General features: G+C 42.4%; 1 pseudogene; it reads right to left on the bottom strand.

Annotated features, from left to right (window-relative positions):
• Positions 1–597: 597 nt before the first annotated feature.
• On the bottom strand, positions 598–6,249 carry LOC124701874 (annotated as a pseudogene).
• Between the last annotated feature and the right edge of the window lie 2,056 nt (positions 6,250–8,305).

Here is an 8,305-nt window from a genome sequence, read left to right as displayed (position 1 = left end):
AAATATACTTCTTACCCTTCAATAAAAATAGATTGCATGATATGAAAAGAGAAAGAGGAATGCTTAAAATGCTGAAAGTTCAAATTATGCATGCTATCACTAGTTTTAAATGCTTTATTGAATGGTGATTTGCTAAGTGCCTTATTTAGTGCTGCTTCTTACTAGTATACATAGATGTTTAACATTAAGTATCGCTGTTTGATGATAAATAAATAGCACTATGAACACTACCGCATGCTTCTAGACCTCTTGCTAGCCAAAAGATGATGAATTCTCACACAAGCTTAGACCATAGAGTCCATGCGCTGCTATAGCGGTTGACCGTAAACCAATAGTTTTTTTCTGCCAGTGCTTCCAATAACGATGTGTTCTGTAGCTGGAGAAGCAGCACAAGTCTCCCCAGCATATTGTGTTCTGAATAGCAGCAGAATAGCTATTTCCTCCTGCAAAGATACTTCTTTTCCAGATGAACTTGTGCCCAAGAATTAATAAGGCCATGACAGGGTATCGTAGAAAAGAAAAGGAGGTCATGACGAGATATCTAAGAATATAACCAAACATCGGTCTCATTAACTATTGGTCAAATAATCTGATGACTTGTACATGGAAGAGAAGCTTTATTGTAACCAAGCGCTTGTATATGCCTTTTGTACAGAAACAACACGATTTACAAAGTACACGAGTTTATGTCATAACCTTACAGCAACATGGGTCTCTGCTGACAACAAAGGCACAGCGAGTCCGCACATGTTGGATTGGCAACAAGCAGCTCGCTTGGGCAATATAAAGCCTCCTCCTCAGCGGGATGCGCCATTGGCAGTATCCTTCCTAGCCAACGTAGCGAGATAACCCGCAGCATCCATAACTCTACATGATGGGCAGAACTGAGTCGAAATTATCTGCCGCGAAGAACGACAAGTTCCGAAACGCATCCATGCTATTTTCCATCATCCGATTCCAACTATTGTCACTGTTTCCTAAGATGAAGTCATCAGCTTGGTATCTCACTGGTGGTATATCCAAGTCCAGTGGTTCAAGTGAATCAGCCTGTAAAAAAGGAAGATGAAAATATAAGTATCGGTATAGCTAATCCGGTCAGCAAGCAAAGATAAAAAGTACTGCTAGAGCAATTGTCCAATACCCAGAATATGTCAGCGAGAGACTGATCTTTTGATCCAGAATCATTGTTGTTTTGAGGTGGCGATTTGGGACAAAGTTCATCTATATCTTTGGCATCATCAGCGCGAGATTGTCAGGAGTCTCTTTTCCAGCCAAGTCCTACAGCATGAGATAAATTGTAACTTAGCAATATCAAAAAGGTAGAAGCTTGTTCAGAACCCCTAAAATGACAAACAACCTCAAGAAAACTTAGAAACCCTTCTGAATTTGAAGAGTGAACTTCATTGTCGCTATCAGGAGGGCTGCTAGCTGAAGTGTTTGAACCTTCTTGCTTCCTAGCTGCGGCCAACTTAAAACTGAACTCATCACACGTTTCTTCTGCACCCCAGATGGTGGAGTGAGATGTATGAGCTGGCTGCTCTGCGGCTTGATAATGAGAGGTATGAAGGGCAACAGCTGCATCAAACGAGTCATAGCTGCAAGGATCAACATGGAAAAGAGCATTTTTGACAGTAGAGGTCGCTTCACAATCCATATTAGCAGCCTTGGATGCTTCTGTAAGCAAGTATCCAACACTGATATCAGTGAGGGTATCTGCCCAGCCTACTTCTGGTAATGCTACATAATTCATTTGTGGATCAACCTGAAGTATAATATAATAACAGATCAGAGATAAAAGATAAAAGATCAACCATAGGATTCTTGTCTTAAAAGTATGCACGAAACAGGAATAGGACCTCAAGGGCTTGGTTTGCAGGAACATTCATGGACTGCTCTTCCTCGGCATTCTTTCCTGTACTAGATGGTGTAGCAAGCAATGCCGACGACCGATCTTTTGGTTTACAAGATGCTTTCTCAGAAGCTAAGTCAATGAGCGACGTGCCATCCTTTTGCAGACAAGCCTCTGAAGAAGATTTGACCTGGATGTCTTCTGGTATCATGCAATTCTCAAAGTGGGTCAACGACATTTCACTTAGTCCTGCTTCAAGCTCAGCTAGGGAAAACCAGCCATACCTAATTGACGAAAAAAGTATACAGCAGTTAGCAACTATACGGTTGGCACTAAAGGCATAGAGGATTACTACTTAATATAGTAACAGAAACCCCATACCTTAATCGGAAAATAGAGGGGCTATTCACCGAACGAAAACGTCGCCGACTGCAACAGTATCTCGTGTTGTCCACTTCTGATATGTAGCTAAATCCTCTTGATGAGCACAATATGGGAAAAGAACAAGCTCTCCACATCCAATATTTGAGTTGCCCCACTTGCGATTCATATGTTCTAAAACAGAAGACATTCTTTTCCTAGCACTTAATGTGAGCTCCAGATGTGGATTATGATCATCCTGTTAAAGTGCAGATTGGTATACCAAGCTCAGCTGTTAGAAAATTTCAGAAAAGAACTAAATAGCTCTGTGTGTGCACATCCATAGAATTAGGCAACACTTAATTTCACACCCACTACAGAAAATAGCTTATTCACAACATGAATGGCACAAATAAATTTATTTATGCTTCATGTTTCATATATCATGAACATTTTATCGACTACTGGGATCTCAGAGTTGGGGCTAACAGTTCACCAAATAACCAGTGCTAGCAAAAGGAAACATTACCTTCTCCAATGACTTCCGCGTAGCTTCATTTATTGGAAATAACTGCAGCTTCAGTTTCGAAGGTACTTGTGGATCTGCTTCTTTCATATGATTTGTGCCCACATCTGGCAGTTGTAGAATAAAAATATCAGGAGTTTGCACGAGTTAATCTAGGCCCAGCAATTACATGAGCTACACAACAAACACAAGAAACAATAGTACAGTGATTAAATGAACTACAACACAAACACTAGAAACAATACCATCAACAGTAGACAAGTTATTCGGTGATGAAGCTGGCATTGTTGCATCAACAGTAGATAAGTTATTCGGTGATGAAGCTGGCATTTTTGCATCAACAGTAGATAAGTTACTCGGTGATGAAGCTGGCATTGTTGCATCAACATTAGACAAATTATTCGGTGATGAAGCTGCCATTGTTGCATCAACATTAGACAAGTTCTGGGTCATCCTGTTGCGTTCAAGCTCCTCTGCTGCATCAGCAACTAAAGAAACACCGGCCATGGCAGCTCTCTCCCATTTCTTATATGCAGCAGATGCACCGACACCACCTACAACACAAGTCATCTGCTCTCAACACTAATGTAAAGGAACATTCAATACTACAGAGTCAAGATTTGTGAAGACATGCAGATTTTGCAAATGATACATAACATGCAAATTTCACACAACGTAGAATGTGTAAGGCTATACAATATCAAATCTCAGATGAAAATAAGTGATCACCTGCTCTTCTTTTTTGTCTCACGGTTCTTGTGGCAGAGAGATCTCCTTTGATTACTCCTGACTTGTTAGAATTTGGCTCTGCGACCCGTTTAAAAAGCGCTCCTTTAGAAGAAGCTACTTTGCTACCATTTTGAGCATCCATGGGCAAGAGTTCTACCGACGAAGATTGATTTCCTGGAGTCTTGCTGAGAATTGGCGCTGAAGATAGGTGTGCCTCCGCTCGTGGACACTTTCTTCTGGTTCTCTTTCTGTCCTTTAGCAGCTGGTTTCCCTATAAATAGAATAGGTTGCATGAGAAACAGAACTAGTCACACGACCTTTATATTGGGATAAGAAACTGAAGACAACAAGCAAGCAGCGATCTAACGGACCAATGCATCCACAAATGATTTGAATCTCCGAGGCTTCAGATGTAGCTTTGAAGCACTGCAGCTAAATTTGTCGAGCAGAGACCACCTGCATTTAGCTCAGTTAACATCTCAGTATTTATCCATGCAATTAAAAGAAATGATGCAGGATCAAATAAAAAGGTGATGATTATTAGCAAGAAACGATGTTCTGTCCCTCTTACACATATACAAAGGCATTTTGTGTGTCAATGTACAAATAACTAGCTCCCTCCTTCTAGTCCCAGGCACTCATTCCCCAATTTTGTTATTATAAAGAGGTTTTTCTTTGTTCTAGCATATTTATTATGCAATGCAGGGAATAAGAGAAACTTCCAAATTGCCATAAATTCATTTTGATTGATTAGTCAGAACATAAAGATGTACAATGGAATAGAGCAACATAACACTAAATATTACAAGGTGTTTACACAATTGCGCTGTTAAGGCCTCACAATTCTAGCTCTAAACACTATAGCCAGAGCTGTAATCTGTGTTGGGGTAAAATATACCACACACATTAAGTAGAAAAGACTATCCAAAGTATGGTAGAAAGATATAGCAAAGCTATTACTATTTTCTATTATGCTACTTAAATGAAAAAAAGAGTAATACATGTCATCACATTAACTGTATATCATCAAGGCTCGTTTAATTACCAGCGGAGCATAGCAGCAATGATATCCTTGGAGTTACGTGCATCAAGTGAGAACTCAGGACCCAGAAGCTTCTTCATACGTCTAACAAGACGATAGTAGTAATGTCTGACCTGTATTTGCAGGCAAATACTGAACCTTGAGGCTAATGGCTTAGTACAATGTATTGTCTAGTTAGTGCATGTTCAAAATAATGCCAGACATGTGATGGTGTAAGAGAATGAGCGACAATAAAGCACCTGTCATCATAGAAAGTTATAAAACCAAATGCAGTATGGCAAAATGCCTCAAGCTGCTCGAGGTGCAGAGTCGTAGCTGAAGCTTGTGCCTTTCAGCTCACCACACAAGAAGCTAAGACACCGAGGTGTGTGCCTCGCAGCCAAACATGGTTAGGGCAGGGCAAAAAGAGGGAAAACTAGGGCAAACGATGCAGCACCTGAATAAAAGCTAGTGGCGTGGTGGGGTATTACAAAATCTCATGATCAGGATTTTGGAGGTTGTCAATCACCACGAAACTTAAAAGGGGATATAATTACAAAGTGAAGTATGCTGCAGGCGAGGAGGGTGAATGGCTAAAAGTAAAGAGATGAGACTGTCTGCAAGTGGAAGGAGCTCATCCTCATTGGTTTGTTGAGATGATGTGATTCTCCCTCCCTGCAACACCTCCCCAGCTACTGCAAGGGCAACCTAAGCAATAATGGCTTCATACCTTTATGTTAATTAAAGGGAGTGCTATGTCAACGAACAAGAAAGGCCTAGCTAATGAATATAATTTCCCCTATGGCAGTTGCTTCCAGATACTCACCAATAAATTGTGTCTACTCAGGTTCTATTTGCCATCAAAATGGGAATCTTTAAGGGCAGTTTGCATACAAACAAAACTTGCAATTCCACATGTATGTTCCTCCTCTTCCAAATTTCTAATTAGTTATGCACAGCCTTCAAAATCACACGAACATATTGGTGGAAGATGAGGTTACCTGATCCTTGTTTTTGCTCTGGACACGGAGAGTTATCTTCTCAAAATTCTACAAAAAAAAACAAAGAGAAGATGTTGGCCCTCTGCCAAATCTGCTAAAGTAACATTGCATCCAGAAGGTATAATCTTACTTTTCCTACTTGGCGCAGAGCATTGAAGAAACTCTCTTCCTCTTGGCGTGTCCAAGCGGCCCATTTCCGTGGCGTCTTTTTTTCTACCAAAATGGACATGTAGATCAGGAAAATCTAGCCCTAGCAAGGGAGGAGTTGAGGAGAAAAGTTTGGGGGAAAAGCGAACCAGGCTTCTGCTCCTCGGGGTCGGATTCCGAGGGCGGAGTGTCTTCTGGCGAATCAACAGGCTGAGGGGGTGGACTCATCTCTTCCGAGACCTCCTTCTCCATGACATTCGCCGCGCAGATATCTCGTAGTTTGTCTGCTTGGATTTCACGCGACAGAGAGAAAATCGAATATTCAGGAAACAGCAGAACAGATCGAAGAATTCCAGAGACTAGGAGAACAGGAAGGGACTAACCTTGGTTGCCGATCGGAGAGGCCCGCCGGCGGATTTCGATTTGAGAGGAGAAAAATCTACAGTTTGAAGGAAATTTTGAGATTGGGGAGTTAGGGATTTGGAGGAATTTGGGGGAAAATTGAGCAATGAAAGATGAATGCAATCGGTGAAAGAGGGATCTGCCGCCACCTGTCCCCCCTTTTCGAACGAACGGCTAATATTTTCCCCTGGCACGGACCCGAACAACCTACGACGTCACGCCTGGTATTAGACGCTCGGCCGGTCGGTCCGTCCGTGTCTTTGCAAGACCACGAATTTTGCCGTGGTATGGTATTCCTATTGTTGGCTTTTTGGGACAAAGGAGGGGGAAATACACATGTGCCCTTCTTTATCCAAAGGGGAATATCCAAGTCTAAACTTTCTAAAGTTGCTTTCAAGAGGCAACTGGTTAAGATCGATTCTAAAAAAAGAATCCCTCTAGTTAGGGTTTCCTGTCCTCGCGGTGACTCCGTCGACGTTGAGAAAATTTATCCTTCCACCGTCTCTTCACTATGCAGATTTCCATGTTTCCACCAAAATCCGCACAATAATGATCGTAAGACATCCATTAAATATAAGGTGCACGTCGAAACATGCACGCTATGCGGGTGGATTTGTCACAAGTAGTGACATCACAATAGCTTCACGACAGAATCAACAAAAGAACATATATTGTAAAATCCCAAATTTACATCCCAAATTTATCGGATCGGACCTCCCAGAGTTGGTGATGGCGGTGCCGATGAAGGTGTCGATGAAGATGTCGATGACATGATCAGATCTGCCGATGACTGATCTGGTGCCTGCAGGGTTCCCACAGACGGCGCCAATTGTCGAGGGTGCTCCTCGGCAATGCCCTCCGATAGGGGCTTAGGGTTGATGGAATCCTGCAAGCTGACACGAGACATCGGTACACAGACAAGCGGGGAGAGCGATTTACCCAGGTTCGGGGCCCTCGATGAGGTAAAACCCTTACGTCCGGCCTGTCTGTTCTTTGATTATGATGAAAACAGGTTACAATGGGGTGCCGAATAGTTCGGCTGTGATCTCGCCGAGATAGCTAATCGCTAGGGTAACCTAGTTCTAAGCTTCTGTTGGCTAAGATCGCTAAGATTGATTGTGTTCATCGATAGCCCCTCTCCTGGCCTTTATATAGGTGGTCAGGTCCCGAGAGGTCTAATCGAGTACGAGTAGACTTACAATAGATCTATCTCTAATCTTTCCTTGTTCGGCTTCTTCCGTGTCTTGTACTTCAAGTAATCTTCCGCTGCACCGTCTTAGTGTCCCAACTTCCCTTCGGGTACCTTCATGGGCCTCCATCTGGACTGTATAGGGTAGAGCAATATTGGTTAACCGAAGGGTAATGCCCACGTCATGCACGTCGAAACATGCACGCTATGCGGGTGGATTTGTCACAAGTAGTGACATCACAATAGCTTCACGACAGAATCAACAAAAGAACATATATTGTAAAATCCCAAATTTGCAACATTCTAAAGCATGCACTCCACCATCATCATGGTTTTGTGCATTTAAAACCCTAAGAAAGTATAAATTCACAAAGTGCAAAAAGGAAAATCAATAAGACACTTTATAGGCTTATAGACCATCTCGGCTTTTAAATTTATTTTGAAAAGTGAGTGGTGCCAAAGTGTTCCTTTTGGGATTGGCAACACGCTGATATTTTTTTCCAAATTTTTCTAACATACTTTGGTCCTAGTTTGTTTTAATTTTGAATTCAAAGTATATAGAAAGAAAAAATAGAAAAAAGATACAATAAAACGAACTAAAAGGAAAAGGGACACGGGGTGACGATTCGGCCCATGGCAAGAAGGAGCCCATGGCCCAACCGAAGCGGACCCGAACATATCTCCCTTTACTCTCTCCCCTCTCGCTGACAGGTGGGCCCTGATACGTCTCCAACGTATCGATAATTTCTTATGTTCCATGCCACTTTATTGATGATACCTACATGTTTTATGCACATTATATGTCATATTTATGCATTTTCTGGAACTAACCTATTAACAAGATGCCGAAGAGCCAGTTGTTGTTTTCTGCTGTTTTTGGTTTCGAAATCCTAGTAAGGAAATATTCTCGAATTGGACGAAATCTTCGCCCGTGGTCCTATTTTTGCACGAAGCTTCCAGAAGACCGAAGAGGGAAGGAAGTGGGGCCACGAGGCGCCAGCACCATAGGGCGGCGCGGCCCAGGCCCTGGCCGCGCCGACCTAGGGTGTGGGGCCCTCGTGTGGCCCCCCGCGTTGCCCTT

The sequence above is a fragment of the Lolium rigidum genome, chromosome 3 (assembly GCF_022539505.1).
Source record: "Lolium rigidum isolate FL_2022 chromosome 3, APGP_CSIRO_Lrig_0.1, whole genome shotgun sequence".
NCBI lineage: Eukaryota > Viridiplantae > Streptophyta > Magnoliopsida > Poales > Poaceae > Lolium > Lolium rigidum.
Note: the sequence above shows the minus strand (reverse complement) of the source record. Positions and strands in the feature narration are given on the sequence as shown.